Genomic DNA, 21,473 nt, shown 5'->3' with positions numbered 1-21,473 from the left:
ATGTCTCAAAATGTAATTCTATATAGAGAATCATCACTGAGTGGGTGTATTTCTACTGGGGTCCTCCAGGAATGAGCTCTTGGCCCTACATTGTTTAGCATTTGTTACAATGACCTGAAAGAAAACATAAAAACATTACTGATAAATTTTGCAGGTGACAAAGATTAGGGGAGTGGTAAATAAAGAAGAGGACAGGTCACTGATACAGAGCATTCTGGATCACTTGGTAACATGGACACAAGCAAACAACATGCATTTCAATATGGCCAAATGTAAAGTCAGACACCTAGGAACAAAGATAAACTTACAGGTGTCATGCTGTCTGGAGTGGCTCACAATTGTGAATGCCTACCTAAGGGCATACTGACAGAAAACAGGGGAGACATCCCAAACTGGTGGTGTGGTCTATTATTAGATTTCACCACGCTTGTAACAAATGTGAATTTCTGGATCACTATCCCAGTCTTACCATGGAGGCACAGACAATCCCCTTAGACGCTCCAGTCTATCTTGCCACCCAGACAAACCAGACTTAGTGATAAATGGTCACTTAAACCAAAAATCACACTACATCAGGTTGCTTCCAGTCCCAAGAGACCAGTCACCAGCCACTTATAGTGAGAGACTCCAGGAGCTCAATCTATTTACCTTATCAAAGAGCGTTTGAGAGATGACTTGATCACAATCTATAAACACCTACATGGGGAATAGAAATTTGATAATAAAGGGATCTTTAACAGACAAAGGTATAACAAGATCCAATGTCTGGAAGTTGATGCTAGACATATTTAGACTAGAAACAAGGCACAGTTTTTAAACAGTGAGAGTAATTAACCATTGGAACAATTTACCAAGAGTTGTGCTTGATTCTTTGTCAGTGAAACTTTTAAATCAAAATTGGATGTTTTTCTAAAAGAAATGTTCTTGTTCAAACAGGAATTAATTCAAGGAACTCCTATGACTTGTGTGGTGTATTGAAAACTGTGTTAAAATTGTGATCTATCACTTTAAATTCTCAGGAGGTTTTCCAGGTCGTGCTTGCAGGCCAGTGGTTCTGTAGGGGAATGTGTGATCTTGGCCTACAAGCAGACAGTCTGCAGCCAGCCAGCCAGCCTAGAGGAAGGTGGGAGGAGTTGTGCCTCTCTCTTTTAGGAAGCAGCCTGCTTTTTGTCTTTCTGTTTTGGGGATCTTGTGTGTTATGATTCTGAACTCTAAAAAATAAAGTAATGTTATATTGCAAGAGTATTTACCTAACTTCTCTATTTGTATGCAGTGAACTTAACAACTGGCTATTCAGGAAGTCGGACTAGATGATCATAATAGTCTGATCTGGCCTTAAAACCTATAAAATGTTATTCATCCAAAACTCTTCAGCTCTTTTTTAAAAAATAGAAAACTAAGAGTTTAGCCATGTCCAGATGCAGCATATCTACGGAAATAACCATGTTAGAAGAGATGGCAATTTAAACAAACAGTCCAGTTAAGCAAGCAACAGTTAGGATTAACGTTGTTCCCTTACACCTCCCCCGCAAAATCCAGAGTTTTTATGTGTGGTTTTACATGCCATAGGCAGGTGGACAAGTGATCCTCCCCACCTGTTTTTTGTTTTAACCCAATCATTTAACCTAGAAATCACAATTTCACAGAATTGAACTGTTTCCTCCCCTTAACTTATGTTTGTTTTCATGTGTGAAATGTGGTAGAGAAGATCTTAACCAACACATGTGCCATAATAAGTAGGCATCACAGCTTTTGATAATCATGGAGCTCAGGTTTACTCAAAATAGCCTCACCTCTGTGAGTAAGTCAAGTCTGTGATTTTAACTTAGTATTTTGAATGACACCAACTATTTCCATCTCAGATATGAGCTTGGTGAATAGAGGCCCCTATACTGGAGCTGTCATGAGCATGGTAAATGGCCCTTTTTTTTTTAGCTCAGATGCGTGCCTGGTGTGGTAGTGCAGATCATGAATCTTAGAAAAAAGCAAGCCCTGCAGCACAGCACTACAACATACATGTGAAATGTCTGAAATCCTTTGCTTTCAAGAGTCCAGCCAAAGGGTGATTTTACAGATAACTCCCAACATATGCCATGTGCTGGATGCTCAGGAGATTCTGTTGATGCTCCTTTGGCTGAGAAGTAGCTGAAACGTGGAGCCTTGCAGGATGGTTTCTGTTTGTATGAGATATGGTGACATAGAGACACATGGTGTCCTTAGTTAATTCATTAATTCATGCATCCTGTTTCCTTGAACAGTGATAGGAACACAACAATGTGCAGGCAGCTCTCTTTTAGCAGAAGCTTTGGTCAAGGTTCCTGTGTCCTGTTCCAAGAAACAATTCTCTGCTTCTGTTTCTCTCCAGGGACCCTCCACAAAGAAATGCAGACTCTCTCTGCTGACTGCCTACATGGTAGTTTTGTCCCAGCCTCTAAGCTTGAACCTTCGGAAACCCCCATTATCTGTATGCTTCTCTATGGGATTTATAGTCTTGCTGGGTGGCTCTGCATGTCAGCACCCTCCTTTGTCAACCCCTGTTTTTATTATGCAAAGTATAGGCTGTGGAGCTGGGGGAGCCACCCAGACCATATAACCCCACCACTTTTAAGAGGGACTACTCACTCCAATTTGCACTGGCCACCCCTCTGTCGTGACTGAGGGGTGGCCAGGCCAAACCTGAGGGGAGCTGTGACCATGTGCACCAGGTCTCAATGCCACTCTCTCAGATATGGCCCGGCCACCACCCACCCCATCATGACAGAGGAGTGGCTGGGCCAAATCTGAGTGACCGCATATGTCACAGTGGGGGGTGCACCACAGTAATGGGGTCCTGCTCTGTGCAGCACCTGTCAGCTGCTGAAACTACAGCAGCTCCTCTCAACACTAGTGGACAGCCAGAAAGTGGGACAGACCCATGACCCACGGGTGAGTCTCATCAGCAGTGAAGGGTTAGGCAAGGAGCAAGGCGAGGGAGGCAGGGGCTGCTGGGAGGAGACAGTAGGGGGGCTCCCTCGAGGGCTGAGGCCCCTGAGAGGGGGTGCATGTAGGGGCTCATGGGCCAGGGGGGTCAGGCTGCAGGTGGAGGGAAGAGGGGTGCCTCACAGATGGCGGAGGGTCACGCAGGAAGGGCAGCGCTATGGCCCCCCCCCACCACCACCACTTTAAATGGCGCTCCACAGCCCCTGATGCAAAGGAATGTAGCACATCCTTTTACTGTAAGAAGGTCTGGGATCGCCTTTGCTCCCAAGACCCCTAGCAGTGGGCTGTTAACATCTCTTTTATAACTGTTCATAAGATGTGCCAGTGTTGAGTCATGTGCTTTGGGCCTTGTCTGGACTAGGTTTGAAAAAATGGTAGTGTTCGCTAACATTGTTAGCTAATATTTTTAAAATGTAGTATAGGCAAGGTACACTGCCTTTCACATGTGCTAACCTGGCCATGCTGCAGCCTAGCTGAGATTTTAACTCAGCTTAGTGTGTGTTGAAGCCAGTGTGCCTTGTCTACACTTATCTAACCGTGCACCTTCTCAACCCTAGTCTAGGAAGAGCCTTGGATTACTTTCTAAACCTAGTCATATGCTTTAAATTCCTGAGGCTGCAAGCTACAGCGTGTGGTACTTCCTGTGAGGAGCTGACTGTCTTCAGTTACCACTGAATCTACTTGAGGGACTTGAGCACCTCCCATACACCAGCAGCAGAGCTGTCCAAAATGAGATAAATGAACACCAAAATATGCCATAAAAATTGAAATCTCCAAACCTACACTACCCCCAATAGAGCTGTTTAAATTGTGAAATTATATTTGTGAGTTTTCACCAAATAGCCAGATTTTTTTTTCTGTATTTTCCATGAAGGCTTCTCCTGGTTCTTCAGGGATTCTCAATAGGCTATAGGCCATGGATTTAAGAATACCCAAATACACTCTATGTCCCAATCCCGCAACACTTTAAAGTGTTTGGAGCCAGCAACAGCAGTCACACAACAATTCAGTGTGTTTCCATGTCCTGCCAGTGCAAAAGACAGGCAGAAGATGCCTCATGAGAGATTTGGTGGGTAGTTGTCTTGCCTACCGGTTGTTTTTCCCACTCCCAAAGGGGGGTGGGGAAGCAGCCTGGTTGTGTGCTCCTAAAGAAACCATAGGGAGCAAATGCTCAGGAGGCCTCACTCCAGATGAGACAACATAAGATATGGTGGGCGGTCTGGCCTGGCACGTGGGGAGAAGGGCCTATTATAGGGCGTGGTTAGGGGAGAGGAGAAAGGAGAGCTCTGAGATGTAGGGAGGATCGGGCCTTATAGGGGAGGTTTCCAAAGTCTGCATAAGATTTGTATAAGCACCTGAATGTTTGGATGTTTATCTGAGCCAACGTGAACTCCAAACCCCATTTGTGCTACAGGATTCAATACCTCACACTAATTCCCCTCAGATCTTCCTGCCTTCAGCTCTTTCTCTCACCCTGCCCTTCTTTTCTCAGTAATCTGCCATCCTTGTTTCCCCAACCTCCATGTTTCTTTTTGTTCTCCCTCCCTTCTCCACTGTTCGTCTTCCCTTTGCTGGGTTGCCCCCTCCCACTTCCACAGGATATTATAACTGTGCTTTTACAATGCAAGTGACAGCTTGAAAAAAGATAAAGCAAATATAATGGTTATTAATTGACCATGGGCTTGGCCACAGACACTCACCCCTTTGAAACTCAAGTGTTCTCGCTTCAGAACAGCAATCCTAGGTAAACGTTCTTGTGAACAGTGTAAAAGAGCAAAGGGCCTTCTCGTGCTCCCAGTAATGTCAAGGTGAGTTTTGTCATTGACTTCAGTGGGAGCAGGAGAAGGCGCAAAATGCCTTCACTGTAAGCCAGAAAGTCGGAAGGAGGCTATGTCTTGCTTTGAAAACATTAGTCCTGCCCTGTAAAAAGGTCAAAAAAGCACTTTCTTATCTGCCTCAAGAGGCATGTTTCAGCAAGGGCATAGGAACCAGGAACTCCTGGGCTCTTTTGCTGACTCTGCCATTGAATCATCATGTGACTTTGTGAAAATCTCTTCACTTTTCTGCGCCTCAGTTTACTCGCATATAAAATGGGGCTCAAAGGGGCTTTGGAGACTTAATTAGTTAATGCTTAAATTGAAAAGCATGTTGCAATATAAATTATCCTATTTAGTAAAGCTGATCACCATCCAAGTTTTCTCTGCACTTGTAACTGGAGCCAAAATTGATAGGAGAAACATAATTAGCAAAAATTACAAAGAAAACATCAGCCACAGACTGCTGTGAAAGGACCTAACTTGCAAAAATCACACATAATCATTCATTTTACCACCTTCTTTCTGAGGGAGAAGAAAAGTGCTATTTTTTTTAACAATGAGATTCATCATGGAAATAAAGCCCACTTAGCATGAATCTTAAATCACATGGATGCAAATGTGCAGAAGAGCCTGTATTTCCTTTTTAATGAAATGCTAAGATGACTGCTATGCATTTACTTCTATTAGACACCAATAAGCCGTGAGTCAATCACAGTTTGAATGTGCATTTGGAGTTCCTTATATACATTTTTGCTTGACGCAGTTTGCATATAAAATCAGTGCGTGTGTGTGAAAGTCCAGGAGTACCTGTGTCTGTGATATGTGTTACATATAAACAATGACTTTATACCGTTAAAGTGTTTGCAAACGGATAGCAAATGTAAGGGAAGTCTGAGTTACATTTGCCGCTGACCGTAACTAGCATAAAATACACTTGGGCATTCCTGTCTGACAGTTTCCATTATTAGTGTTTTTCTGCATCATTTCCTTTTGGGTTTTTTTTCATGCTAACTGTGTACAACAGTTACAACAAACAGCCGTCCATTGATATCTTATTGGGTCATAGTGGGCTCAGGTGTGAGCCCTGCTGCACAAAGAGTGCACAAGATGTGTCAGGTGCTGCCTTGGTCCTCTCCACGGGTGACCTCCACTGCCAGATTCTGTGCAGGATGGGTGAGGAGACCAACTACTGCTGAGCTGCTACTTCCCCCTCCTTGCAGGTGGATGCAGAGTGGGCGGAGTTTTGGCTCCGATCCCTAATGCACTGGAGCCAGAACTGGCACCACTTGCTTTCCACTTAAAGGAAGGGGAGAAGCACTGACCAGTTAGTGACTACGAAAGCCAGAGCCTGGTTCCTACCCTGCTCTTGGAATAGGACTCTACATCCTGCCCCCCTTTTCCAGGCTGGACTGCAAGGTTGAAATCTAGCCCAATCTAGCCCTGTTACAGTGCCTGTGCTGACGCTGTGATGACACTTATTGACTCCACAAATCCTGTCCATAGGATGGATCAGAATTTAGATAGCTCTTCCGGGGACATTATAACAACTTCTAAGCTATTTGCAAAGTAGTGGGTGGGGAGAAGGTGTGCCTGTGCCTCTCAGTGACTTCATCTGCCCATGTAAGATTGCTCCTGAACTAGCTTGTAGCTGAACTTTTAGTCATTAACGCACACAAACGTGTACAAAAATGGAGCCTTGGAGAGTGTGGGAGGGGGGAAAGTCATTCCTTACAAATCATTTTTATCTTATGCTTTTTTCCCCAACTGTGAGAGTAATACCCCAAATACTATCCTTAAAATAGATTGATTAATTGGAGTCTGTAAATTCCATTATTACACATCATCTTGGCAAATCTGTAGTACATAAATAATATAAGCCTTTTGGAACTCAGGACATATGGATAAACAAACAGATTTACTACCAAACAAGGACTTAGAACTTAGGTTTGTGTGTACATTATATAATGTACATTGATTTTTCTCTCTCTGAGTGTATATATATGTATATATTAGCATACATCTATTATATATTTAGCATTTTAGTTATGTTTGCAAAACTATATTTGTAAAAATTCCCTCCCTCAAGTTTCTACACTTGGTCTTTACCCAAAGATGATGTTTTTGAAGGTCTGAGCAAAATTTCTTCAGCAGTTTAGATTATGAGAATGCGGAAAACAAAATATTTCCTGCTTTTTGGAACAAAGATATTGCACAAGCTTGAAACTTTAAACTTGCCATTGACATGGTCTTCAATGACCCTCACTGACATCTGGCTCCTTTTGCTTAGGGGAGAAAACACAACTTAAAAATAAAGTTGTGAAGCAAGTGAAATATCACTTCTGGGCCTCATGCTCGGTGGTTCTTTTCTATTCCTCTGTCTCCTTTGTACCGTCACTGCACAGTCAGTGATATTCTGTTCAAGGGGCTTATACGTACATGGGGTTACTAATGGGTCAATTTGTATGAGGTGGGTTGTGAATATTGTGTTGAAAGACACACAGCAGAAACTCTTCATTTAACATCAGAAACAGAAATAAAAATTGGGGCATAAATAAAATTGTGGATTCCATGATTTTAGTGTCACTCCATTGAAGCCACTCTGCCAAAAGTTGGGGATGGCACTCTAACAGGCCAGAGCACCTGTGGAGATACAAGGGCTCCATGAGGATGATCTAGGTTTCCCATGGATTTTCTGGGGTCTGCAGGTTTTGGTGAAGGGTCCTGTGGCTCATGGTGTGGGGGCAAACCCCATTCCTTAGTGGAACAATGCAGGGGGACCTCTGCAAGGGATCTTTGTGGCTCTTTCCTCTTCCAGAACTCCCTCCTGTGGGTTTACCTGTGGGAGGAAGCAATCAGCTCTTAGGGTTTGTCTACACTGAGATTAGATACCCGTGCCAGTTGACTCAGGCTTGCAGGGCTCGGGCTAAGGGATTGTTTAATTGTGGTGTAGACATTGGGGCTCAGGCTGCACCCCAAGCTCTGGGACCCTCCCACCTCGCAGGGTCCTAAAGCCCAGGTGCCAGCCCAAGCCTGAACATCTACACTGCTATTAAACAGCCCCTTAGTCTGAGCTTTGCGAGCCTGAGTCAGCTGGCACGAGCCAGCTGTAAGTATTTAATTCCAGTGTAGACATACCTTTAGTGTGTTCTACTGTTTTTGTGGTTTAATGTATATCTTAATATATTTTTATGTTATATGTTTATAATATATGTTTATACCATAAAGTGCATAACATGCCATGGCTTAGTTAATGTTACTGTTGGAAGCTGGGGTGTAATCATGGCCCTATTAAAGGTTGATGGGAATACTCCCATTGATTTCAATAGGACCAGGATTTCAACTTTTGCATTTCCTGGCACTGAGATTTTAACTGGGAAACCTCAAGGTTGCATCAATTCTGTTTTTCTGCATTTAATATAAAAGCATTCCAGACCAATAATCTCCTCCTAAATGGCATCTAGCAATGAATTTCTCCTAAAAAATTATCTGTGAAAAACAATATTGCATGGCAAGCAGTATGTACTGTGCCTTCTGGGGTATCTGCCTCCTTGGCTTCTCTTTCTTGTGCTTCTCAAACAGAATAGAACATGAAGAAACTGGTTGAAAAGCAGGAAGTAAGAGGGGGGGAAGAAAAAAAGAAAAATTATGGTGTAGGGAGTTCAGAATGGCCTCTAGTAATCTGCACTGCAGTTCTAAGAGAATTTCCTCTTTAGTTTGTGGCAGTTACAGTATATAGCCTAGATAATTCCTCATGCTTGCTGACATTTTTAAATCCTGCTGAATAGAAACAGTTTATTTTTGGACTATAAGCATTATCTACTTCAGCTGAAAGGAGTTAATTCAGTTTTTCTAGACGGGACCAGGAGATGCTTCAATGGTTTCTATCATGAACAGGGCAAGGCCAGGAAAAAGCCATTTATTTTTTCAAATCCGACACCGGGACTAAAGATTGTAAAAGACATGAAAGCTGACAACATTTTTAAAAAAATCTCCCACTCATTTAACTCTCTTGGATCAGCTGAGAGACTCATGTATGTGGATGTTCTTTCCTGGCCCATGGAGAAAATGAGATGTACAAATCAAGCACTGAGATTTGTCTGAGCTTTAACCCTGAGGAAGGGTCCACTATAATCAGGTAATGATGTCCTCTGAATTTGCATAAATCTGCAGCTAGTCTCTTCCCAGATCCGACTTGCTAAGGTGTTTGTACACTGTATGGTTCAGCATTGTCACTTAAGTTTATTTGTACTGGATCCCTGTTCAAAAATCTAATATTATCAAATATTTCACTGAGTTCTTCTGCCTTTCTCACTAGGTCCATCATGAGTGCCATGTGGCAGCTGAGATGGTTACTGGTCTTTTTAATGCTTTGACCACAAGCACGTTGAATGTAAAGCTTTTGTCTTTGTAAGTTGTTTCTGTGGTAGATTGGCCCATGAAGCTCAGAATACCTCCAGGGCTAGTCAGAGCTATGTCAGGTGATTTCAGCTCTGGGGGGAGGTAAAGGTGATTGTAAGTCCCTTCTGAGATGACTGTGACATCTGGTTCTGAGTCAATTTTAAAGTCAATAGCCTTTCCATGAATATTCAGTTTCATTCTCCAGGCAGGCTCTGTATAATCACATGATAGATCCCAGAAACAATGGCTCTTGATTGTCTGCCTGTAATATTAGCCAACTCCCTGACTGCTTTGGTACAGAAACAGCTGCAAAATGTCCATATTTTGTGCATTTGTTATACCTCGTGCCTTTCGCTAGACACGCATCATCTCTTGGAGTATGAATTTTTCCACATCTTGTGCATTTAGTCTGACAGGTTTTGGTATTGGCTTGGAATTTCGTCATACCCTCGTTATGGTAATGACTTTTAGCATTCTTGTCTGTTTACAGCTTCTAAGCTCATTTCACATTTTTCCAAGTTGAGCAAGTTGCTCTAGGTTTTGCTGGTTTACTAGTTTGGACTGCTTTGTTATCTGAATAGCTGTTGATAGGATTAAGTCTGTTTTTTAATTGCACCTGCTGTGAAAGTTTCTGTTAACCCAGTAACCAGCCTGTCTCTGATATTTTCATGTTTTGCAATTCCCAAATCACAATTTTCAGCCAATGCATACAGAGCTTTTTAAAAACAATCAACATTTTCCCCATGTTCTTGAATTCTCTGGTGAAAACATTCTCTGCCATTAACCTTGTTTCTCTGAGATATAAAATATGCATTCAACATAGTCAGACCTTTTATAGCCATCTTTGTGAGTGTCTTCAATAAAAGATTAAAGACATATGCTCTGCCTGCTTCCCCATAGAATGAATTAAAGAGCATAACTGGATGGGTCCAGTTTCCTTGTGGAGTTTGGATGCCATGCAAAATCTTGCAAAATACTGCTTTTAGTCTGTCCAGTCTGAAGGTTTGTCAAAACTGAAGTTCTCTGGATCATTGAAGATTGGCATGTTGATAAGATTGAGCCTACAATCTGTTGTTCTGTTCTTTTCAGTTTGCAACCTTTGTTCCTTTCCTTCTGTTTCTGTCCTCCTCTGGCATTAATTTACTTCTGACACCATATTATATACACCTTGTACATGGTAGGTTACAGGGCTGCTACTAGCAGGTGTCTGTACCAGATATGGACTGACTTCAATGCTTCCTTCCCATCAGGGATGTGTTCACCTTAAGAAACTTTAATGTACTTCCAGGAATGGCTGTTATGAGTTTAAGGTATGTTGCACATGGTGCTACCTCATGGCTGAACAGTATAAACCAGTTTAGCATACCATTACACCTATTGTAGTTCTTTGAGCCCTATTGGTTTCATTTCTATTAAATTCCATCTGATTTTTTCCATAAGGGAAAATGTTTTCCCTTATGAAGCATTTCACTCTCTTCCTTTCCTCAGACTCTGCATGCTCTCCTGTGATTTCTCTCCTTTTCAGTACATCCTTGTTTAGACACCTGCCTCTACATCCATTTGCTATAAATTGATTTTTTTGCAGAAGAATCTTCCAGGCCTCATAAGAGTAATATAAAACACTGAAATATGAACAAAACAATGTGCGTGCCAGACTTTAATAAGTGTGGTCCGCAGACTGCCAGTTATGGTGCACTTTTGCTCCTTGCTGTTGAAACTATCGACTGGATAAAGTGTCACATGAGTGCCTTCTATTTTAGGAATTGGTTTTCAGTGCCATTTGATTGATCTTTGGCCAATACATTGAGTAACAATAAGGCCCTGGAGTTAATATAGTTGCAGTACCTATCATTGATGTGGAGAGACAATTGACAGAAATGCACAGGACCTCTGAGAACTCAGAATATAGCATGTTTTAGACAAGCTGGAGATTCTAATGGGGTCAGAAGAGAACTTCAGATATTGTATCAAAACAAATCAATGGAAAAATTGAAATGAAAAATAAAGGATTATTTTCCAGCACCTACATTGTATAACCCATCTAGACCCCATGTATAATACAATTCACTGAAGAGCCATCCTGCAATACCTGAAAGAGTGCTCTGATAACTCTTGAGAAATGGTATATTATTCCTTTTTAAAATTATTCCTTCAAACACTGTGCACAAATGAATATAGCGGGTGCTTTTAGAAATCCACTGCCCTGGGTACCAGCATCTATCTATCCATCCATCCATCCACCTATCTCGCAGTACCACAATCACTACATGAAGCAACAAATGTTGAGTTTTTAATTATGTCCATGTTCTGCCATTAAAAGGTGTATGCTGTGTCTCAGTTTGATACACATCTAGTGAGTTTATTTTTTCTAATATATTTTGACTTTAGAATTCAAATGAGAAATCTTTTTTTTTCCTTTTCAATCCTTTAAAACTGTAAAAAATCTACTCCTATGATTTTTTGCATGGCACTGAAAAATTTGCAACCCCGTAGGCTTTTTAGTTTGATAGAACACAACGGAGGGAGGAGTCACTTTTTTTCTGAATTTTGTTTCATTCTTGTTTTCTTTCCCCCAGGGAAATGGCAAAGGAATAAAAATCATACCGTAGGCATGTAATAAATTAAACAAAAGGAAATAAATTGCTTTTATATCACAGATGTTCCTTTAGTCATGAACAAAATATTTCTGTCTTAAAAATGTAGAGGTAAGAATTCTCAAAAATGTGAAAAACTTCCATAAATTCTAATATCTTTTATCAGAGTAGAACCTTTCCAACACATCAGACTTAAAGAAACCTAAATCTCTCCAGCTCATTGAAATCCTTAGACTAAGGCTCAGATCCTAAACTGTGGCTGAGCATGAACTAGAGATGGCTGAAGGCTGCCCTAACTTACAATGGCTGTCAATGGTTTCCCCAAGGCTGCTGAGAGCACATCATCCAGTGCCCTCCTCTCTTTAGTGGCTACCGATTGAATACCCAGTCAAATTCAAGGTTTCAGTCCTCACCTACAAAGCCCTCCCTGTGACTCACCCAGGTTACTTGAGACACCACCTCATCTTATATAGTCAGAGGAGGTCATGGCAGTGACATTCCTCTTCTTCTTCTTCTTCTTTGTATGGCAGATGTAGATGTAGAGTAACAGCTATCATTTTACATTTGGGTGGTTAAGCCCAATAATTCCATCAGGAGTAGCAAAGAGTAGCGCTGTGATGCCTCCTTCGTATTTGTGAATCGGGCATTGAGTCGTTATATATTCCATGGTAACGGAACAGGGTGTGAGGCGTAACGGACTCGCAACTATGACTAGCATAGTTGAGTCATTATATATTCCACAGTAGGGGGACTATGGTAACGGAACAGGGGGTGGGGAGGTAATAGCTGCCTATGTAAGAAAAAGTCCAAAAACCATGACTGTCCCTATAAAAACGGGACATCTGGTCACCCTATTCCATGGTCTATTCTGGTTGACCACAGCTGCAGACTGGAGAATTTTTAATTTTCCATTTGTGCATCAAGTATCTGCATTTGACATTGTTTGTGCAGATGCAATTTTTTGCCCATAATCTTCGCGGAAGATTGGAGCAAGGAATCGTCTGCATTGGATCTTTCATAAGTTTATTTGTGATGTTTTGTGAACTCCATTCAGCCTTCCAAGCTTCACCAGGGTTGAAGTCACATTGTCGAAGGTTAAGCATGTGGGTCCAAAAGGGCTTGTGCAACTTCAGGTGGTGGTTAGGAGCATCATTGAGGTCCTGATGGATGGAGAGATGTTTGTTTTCCTTGATTTGCTGGACTTCTCAGAAGACTGCAGCATTGCGTCGAATGGATGGAGGAGCAATGTGCAACAGCACAGGGAGCTAGGGTGTTAGATCAACTTGAGAGTTCCAAAGATGCACCGCATTGCAGTGTTCAGTTGGACATCAACAAGTCAAGTGTGGCTACTTCTGGTCCATACCATTGCAAAGTACTCGGCTACAGAGTACACAAAGGCCATTGCTGATGTCCATAACACTGATGCTGATGCTCCCCAGCTTGCGCTTGCCAGTTTCTAGACCAGGTTGACCCTGGTCTTCATCTTGGCAGCTACCTTCTTCAAGTGATTGTGGAAGTTTAGCATGCAGTCTAGCTTCACTCTGAAATAAGTATGTGTGGGGTCAGATCACAGTGTTGCCATAGAAAGTCACTTTCAGGATGCACTTACCGTTCCTGTTATCAAGATGGAATACAGTGATTGTTTTTTGGGGGTTTGGCTTGAGCCTCCACTTCCAGAAATATTCCTCCATGGTATTTAACTCCCTGATCAAGGTGGGCTTGATGTTGTTGGAGGTTGCTGCTTATATTGCCAGGGCAAGATCATCCATATATATAAATTTGTGCAACTTTGTTGGCGGCATGTCGCTCCTGTAGACATTGAAGAATGTCAGTGCGAGTACTGAGCCTTGTGGCCATCCATTGCTGAGAAACCAGGGCACTGACTTTGTCACCCAAATGGACACATGGCTACCTATTGCTCAGCATCGTCCATAGCAGGCATAGTGTTTTGAAGCAGGGGATGATCCTTATGAGCTTCAGCATCAGACCTTTAATCCAGACCAGGTCACAGGCTGATGACAGGTCTACAAAGGCTGCACTGGTCTTGGATTTCTTCTGGAATCTGGCCTTGATGTGCTTGATGAAGCTTGCAAGGGCCAAAACTTGGTCACATCAACCGCATTTAGGGCGGAATCCCACTTGTTCTTTAGGGATCACAGACTCGACAAGGGGGTTGATTCTCTGGAGGATGAGACATTCCAAGAGTTTGTAGGTCATGCACAAGAGTGATATTGGCCTATAGCTTCCCAGGCTGTTGGTCAGCTTGCCCAGTTTGAGTTTGGTAATGTCCATCACCTCCCGCCATACTTTTGGGATGCCTCCAGATTCCATTGTTTTGGTGTACAGTTTTGCCAGCCATTGGAGTCCCTCAGGGCCTATTTGATGAAATTCCGGGGAGATGGGGTACCATCTCCACTGGCTGCCTTCCCTTTCTTCATTGCAGCTAAACCCTCCTTCATTTCATCTGTACTAATGGTGATGGAGTCTTGTGGAGGGATTGAGGTCATTGTCCCATATAGTTGACAATGGATCTCTTGCTTGGTGTTTTTGTCATGCGGTTCTTTTGTGCTCCCCACCATTTTGGAAGCTATGGAGTTGGCCAGACTTTTGAGGTCTGATATTCTGTTAGATTAGAGGTTCCAAGACATCGTAGTAGGGCCCAGGCATGGCAAATAGAGTGTGTGTAATCCAGACCTTCAACACACTCAATCCACCTCTGGCATCTGGCTGACTCTAGAGACTCTAAGGGCTGCCTGACTGGTTGTACTGCCAGAGGTCCTGGGTTTGTTTTGTCCAGCAGGGAGTGTATTCTTCCCAGGGATGCTCTCCTGGGCAATGACGATTAAGGAGGACAAAAAATTGGTGATAACATTCTGGTGTCGCAGGGATTTGGATCACCACTTTTTCAACAGCTTCCCTATTACAGTCCCAGTCGGCTTTGGCCAGGTTCCATCATGGGATTCATTTAGACAGAATCATGGGCATTTCAATGCCTATGCTGGCTGTTGGGGAGGTCAGGAAATATTTTGTGGGAGGCATAAAGCATGCTCCTGCTTTGATCTTTGGAAACAATGTTGAGGTCTGGGTTGTAGTTGCGTTGCCAGCAAGAGGAGAAGGACACTGCAACCTCAACAGTGAAACTTCTTGTGTACACAGGATGCAGAACTTTCTGAGCAACTGGCCCTCAGATCTGGAATTCTCCTGGAAGCAATCAAGGTGACCATGAAACACAATATCTTCAAAATAAAATGCAAAACCTACATCTTGAACCCAATCTTCAAAGAACAAAACCACAACTCTCCTAGGTGCCTTCCAAACTCTAGTTCCTGGCTGACCGGAGGGTGGAAAATAGGTACATACAACTTGTGTAAATTTCGTAATTATGTGAGATTCTCAAATATGATGGTGTTAGGTACCATATAAGAACCAAGACATACAATAAAATTTTAGGTCTGTGACAAGACCCAAAATCAGATAAAACTGGGCTACTCTAGGGGTTTGTTTCAAAAGTTTCACAGACCTAGATCCCTAATCTCTCCCACTATCAGAAAGCTACATATGCCTTTAGAAGTTTAGTTTCCCCTGAAGTAGCCATAATATCTCTGTGCCAGCCTAACAGATGGGCATAAACATAGACAGCCACAAGCCTGTGTACTGTACATGCACTAATGGAGTGTGAGATTCTCAACTGGAAAGATTGAAACCGTTGTCTCTGATGTGGAGCATGAGAATGTGGCACTGCAAATCAAGCCCTGCACTGAATTAACTTGCTCCCCAAGCCTCAAAATAATAATAATGTTTATCTTTTACCAGAGGGATGGGAAAAATTGGAGAGATTACACACGATTCTGGTTCTCAATAAAAAGCCTCTGGAAATGTGTAGGGCACTACGCGTGAGTTCGCAGCTACCCAAAGGGTAGAGCTGTAAACCAGCCAAGTAGAATATAATTAGGTCAGCTGTTTGAGGAGTACTTCTGATGTGGAAGTTACATGTAGAACCAAATGCAGACTTAGTGTAAGTAGGTGTGATTCCATTCACTTCCATGGATATGCACCTGCTTACACCAGGTCTGAATTTGGCCAGTGATTCTGATAAAATAGAACCCTTCTGGCATGATCCAAAGCCCACTGGCTTCAATGGGCTATCGATCGGGCCCTTAGAGGGAGTAAAGCCTTTTATATTATGCGACTTTTACGGATGGCTTCATCATATTAGCAGTTTCATCTAAGATATTTTTCCACACTTCTGTTTGAAAAATACTGGGGCTGTCAAGTGATTACAAAAATCAATTGCAATTAATCGCACTGTTAAACAATAATAGAATACCATTTATTAAAATATTTTGGATGTTTTCTACCTTTTCAAATATATTGATTTCAATTACAACACAGAATACAAAGTGTACATGCTGGCCGTCGCTTCCTGCAGCCCCCATTGGCCGGGAATGGTGAACCGTGGCCACTGGGAGCTGCAGGCTGCTGTGCCAATGTAAACAAACTGTCGCCTACACGTAATTATTTTCCATGGGTCCAGATGATGAAGATGAGGAAGCATTGTTCTAAGTCAGCCATAAAAATGTTGGCATACTGTGGGGCCATGGCTGACTTAGAACAACGCTTCCTCAGCTCTCGTCCCCTAACGCCCCTACTCTACTTGCGCTACATTGATGACATCTTCATCATCTGGACCCATGGAAAAGAAGTCCTTGAGGAATTCCACCATGATTTCAACAATTTCCCATGATTATCACTACAAACGTTTTTTTTCTCCTGCTGATAATAGCCCACCTTAATCGATTGGTCTCATTAAGAGCTGGTATGGCAACTCCCATTTTTTCATGTTCTCTGTATATATATATATATCTATATATATATATATATATATATATATATATATCTTCCTACTGTATTTTCCACTGCATGGATCTGATGAAGTGGGCTTTAGCTTATGCTCAAATAAATTTGTTAGTCTCTACGGTGCCACAAGTACTCCTCATTCTTTCTGCTGACACAGACTAACATGGCTACCACTCTGAAATCAATCTATTTAGTTTAACAAAGAGAAGGAGTGACTTGATTAGTCTATAAGTATCTGCACAGGGAACAAATATTTGATAATGGATTCTTCAGTCTAGCAGAGAAAAATATAACACTGTCCAATGCCTGGAAGTTGAAGCTAGACAAATTCAGACTGGAAATATGGTGTAAATTTTCAACAGTGAGGATAATTAACCATTGAACCAATTTACCAAGGGTCATGATGGATTCTCCATCACTGGCAATTTTAAAATCAAGATTAGATGCTCTAGGAATCATTTGGGGGAAGTTTTATGGCCAGTGTTATACAGGAGGTATATCAGGCAACAGGAGGTACAGACTATATCAAAATGGACCCTTCTGGCCTTATAATCTGATAATCTGTGAGAGGTGAGCCCATGTGGATCTGATTGTAAGCCCTGGTCTACACTAGGACTTTAGGTCGAATTTAGCAGCATTAAATCGATGTAAACCTGCACCCGTCCACACGATGAAGCCCTTTATTTCGACTTAAAGGGCTCTTAAAATCGATTTCCTTACTCCACCCCTGACAAGCGGATTAGCGCTTAAATCGGCCTTGCCGGGTCGAATTTGGGGTACTGTGGACACAATTCGACGGTATTGGCCTCCGGGAGCTATCCCAGAGTGCTCCATTTTGACCGCTCTGGACAGCACTCTCAACTCAGATGCACTGGCCAGGTAGACAGGAAAAGAACCGCGAACTTTTGAATCTCATTTCCTGTTTGGCCAGCGTGGCAAGCTGCAGGTGACCATGCAGAGCTCATCAGCAGAGGTGACCATGATGGAGTCTCAGAATCGCAAAAGAGCTCCAGCATGGACCGAACGGGAGGTACGGGATCTGATCGCTGTATGGGGAGAGGAATCCGTGCTATCAGAACTCCGTTCCAGTTTTCGAAATGCCAAAACCTTTGTCAAGATCTCCCAGGGCATGAAGGACAGAGGCCATAACAGGGACCCGAAGCAGTGCCGCGTGAAACTGAAGGAGCTGAGGCAAGCCTACCAGAAAACCAGAGAGGCGAACGGCCGCTCCGGGTCAGAGCCCCAAACATGCCGCTTCTATGATGAGCTGCATGCCATTTTAGGGGGTTCAGCCACCACTACCCCAGCCGTGTTGTTTGACTCCTTCAATGGAGATGGAGGCAATACGGAAGCAGGTTTTGGGGACGAAGAAGATGATGATGAGGAGGAGGTTGTAGATAGCTCACAGCAAGCAAGCGGAGAAACCGGTTTTCCCGACAGCCAGGAACTGTTTCTCACCCTGGACCTGGAGCCAGTACCCCCTGAACCCACCCAAGGCTGCCTCCTGGACCCAGCAGGCGGAGAAGGGACCTCCGGGGAGTGTACCTTTTAAAATACTATACATGGTTTAAAAGCAAGCATGTGAAAGGATTACTCTGCCCTGGCATTCGCGGCTCTCCTGGATATACTCCCAAAGCCTTTGCAAAAGGTTTCTGGGGAGGGCAGACTTATTGCGTCCTTCATGGTAGGACACTATACCACTCCAGGCCAGTAACACGTACTCGGGAATCATTGTACAACAAAGCATTGCAGTGTATGTTTGCTGGCGTTCAAACAACATCCGTTCATGTGTTATCCTCAGGAGAGTGAGATATAATCCATGGTCACCTGGTTGAAATAGGGTGCTTTTCTTCAGGGGACACTCAGAGGAGCCCATTCCTGCTGGGCTGTTTGCCTGCAGCTGAACAGAAATGTTCCCCGCTGTTAGCCACAGGGAGGGGGGAGAGTTGAGGGGGTAGCCACGCGGTGGGGGGAGGCAAAATGCGACCTTGTAACGAAAGCACATGTGCTATGTATATAATGTTAACAGCAAGGTTTACCCTGAAAGAGTGTAGCCAGTGTTTTATAAAATGTGTCTTTTTAAATACCGCTGTCCCTTTTCTTTTCTCCACCAGCTGCATGTGTTTCAATGATCACAGGATCTTCTCCTTCCCAGAGGCTAGTGAAGATTAGAAAGAAAAAAAAACGCACTCGAGATGAAATGTTCTCCGAGCTCATGCTGTCCTCCCACACTGACAGAGCACAGACGAATGCGTGGAGGCAAATAATGTCAGACTGCAGGAAAGCACAAAATGACCAGGAGGAGAGGTGGCGGGCTGAAGAGAGTAAGTGGCGGGCTGAAGAGAGTAAGTGGCGGGCTGAAGAGAGGGCTGAAGCTCGAATGTGGCGACAGCGTGATGAGAGGAGGCAGGATTCAATGCTGAGGCTGCTGGAGGACCAAACCAGTATGCTCCAGTGTATGGTTGAGCTGCAGCAAAGGCAGCTGGAGCACAGACTGCCACTACAGCCCCTGTGTAACCAACCGCCCTCCTCCCCAAGTTCCATAGCCTCCACACCCAGACGCCCAAGAACGCGGTGGGGGGGCCACCGGCCAACCAGCCACTCCACCACAGAGGATTGCCCCCAAAAAAGAAGGCTGTCATTCAATAAATTTTAAAGTTGTAAACTTTTAAAGTGCTGTGTGGCATTTTCCTTCCCTCCTCCACCACCCCTCCTGGGCTACCTTGGTAGTCATCCCCCTATTTGTGTGATGAATGAATAAAGAATGCATGAATGTGAAGCAACAATGACTTTATTGCCTCTGCAAGAGGTGATCAAAGGGAGGAGGGGAGGGTGGTTAGCTTACAAGGAAGTAGAGTGAACCAAGGGGCGGGGGGTTTCATCAAGGAGAAACAAACAGAACTTTCACACCGTAGCCTGGCCAGTCATGAAACTGGTTTTCAAAGCCTCTCTGATGCGTACCGCACCCTCCTGTGCTCTTCTAACCGCCCTGGTGTCTGGCTGCGCATAACCAGCAGCCAGGCGATTTGCCTCAACCTCCCACCCCGCCATAAACGTCTCCCCCTTACTCTCACAGATATTGTGGAGCACACAGCAAGCAGTAATAACAGTGGGAATATTGGTTTCGCTGAGGTCTAACCGAGTCAGTAAACTGCGCCAGCGCGCCTTTAAATGTCCAAATGCACATTCTACCACCATTCTGCACTTGCTCAGCCTGTAGTTGAACAGCTCCTGACTGCTGTCCAGGCTGCCTGTGTACGGCTTCATGAGCCATGGCATTAAGGGGTAGGCTGGGTCCCCAAGGATACATATAGGCATTTCAACATCACCAACAGTTATTTTCTGGTCTGGGAATAAAGTCCCTTCCTGCAGCTTTTGAAACAGACCAGAGTTCCTGAAGATGCGAGCGTCATGTACCTTTCCCGGCCATCCCACGTTGATGTTGGTGAAACGTCCCTTGTGATCCACCAGAGCTTGCAGCACTATTGAAAAGTACCCCTTGCGGTTTATGTACTCGCCGGCTTGGTGCTCCGGTGCCAAGATAGGGATATGGGTTCCGTCTATGGCCCCACCACAGTTAGGGAATCCCATTGCAGCAAAGCCATCCACTATGACCTGCACATTTCCCAAGGTCACTACCCTTGATATCAGCAGATCTTTGATTGCGTGGGCTACTTGCATCACAGCAGCCCCCACAGTAGATTTGCCCACTCCAAATTGATTCCCAACTGACCGGTAGCTGTCTGGCGTTGCAAGCTTCCACAGGGCTATCGCCACTCGTTTCTCAACTGTGAGGGCTGCTCTCATCTTGGTATTCATGCGCTTCAGGGCAGGGGAAAGCAAGTCACAAAGTTCCATGAAAGTGCCCTTACGCATGCGAAAGTTTTGCAGCCACTGGGAATCGTCCCAGACCTGCAACACTATGCGGTCCCACCAGTCTGTGCTTGTTTCCCGAGCCCAGAATCGGCGTTCCACAGCATGAACCTGCCCCATTAGCACCATTATGCATGCATTGGCAGGGCCCATGCTTTCAGAGAAATCTGTGTCCATGTCCTGATCACTCACGTGACCGCGCTGACGTCGCCTCCTCGCCCGGTAGCGCTTTGCCAGGTTCTGGTGCTGCATATACTGCTGGATAATGCGTGTGGTGTTTAATGTGCTCCTAATTGCCAAAGTGAGCTGAGCGGACTCCATGCTTGCCTTGGTATGGCGTCCGCACAGAAAAAAGGCGCAGAATGATTGTCTGCCGTTGCTCTGACGGAGGGAGGGGCGACTGACGACACGGCTTACAGGGTTGGCTTCAGGAGGCTAAAATCCACAAAGGGGGTGGCTTTACATCAAGGAGTAGTTCAGGCAGGACTTCACGGAGGGTTCCAATAAGAAATGGTGCACCTAAGTTATTGTTCTTATTGGAACAAGGAGGTTAGCCTGGCCTCTGATTGATACATGGCTAGATCTACCTCGCAGCACCTTCTCTGTGAGTGACTGCAGTGTGACCTAGAGGAATGAGTCCCCTAGACAGGGCAGGAGGCAAATGAGTACAAAACAAATCTGGTCTATTTCTTGTTTTGATCCACTCCATCTATCTTTTACATCTTTGGCTGGCAGCAGACGGTGCAGAAGGACTGCAAGCCATCCACATCTCATGGCTGCTCGGCAGAAGATGGCACAGTACGACTGCTAGCCATCCTCATCTCTTGCCTGCCTGGCAGAAGATGGCACAGTACGATTGCTAGCCATCGTCATCTCTTGCCTGCCCGGCAGAAGATGGTACAATACGATTGCTAGCCATCGTCATCTCTTGCCTGCCCGGCAGAAGATGGTACAA

General features: G+C 44.1%; 1 long non-coding RNA gene across 1 annotated transcript in view; it reads left to right on the top strand.

The window, feature by feature from the left end:
- Positions 1 to 19,407, top strand: part of LOC141983992 (uncharacterized) — a 69,645-nt gene extending 50,238 nt beyond the window's left edge. The window contains exon 3 of the long non-coding RNA XR_012638608.1: positions 18,760 to 19,407. This is a non-coding gene — a long non-coding RNA (uncharacterized LOC141983992). The remainder of the gene's footprint in view (positions 1 to 18,759) is intronic.
- Positions 19,408 to 21,473: the final 2,066 nt, after the last annotated feature.

This window comes from Natator depressus, chromosome 3 (genome assembly GCF_965152275.1).
Source record: "Natator depressus isolate rNatDep1 chromosome 3, rNatDep2.hap1, whole genome shotgun sequence".
Lineage (NCBI taxonomy): Eukaryota > Metazoa > Chordata > Testudines > Cheloniidae > Natator > Natator depressus.
This window is presented reverse-complemented; position numbering and strand designations above follow the sequence as displayed.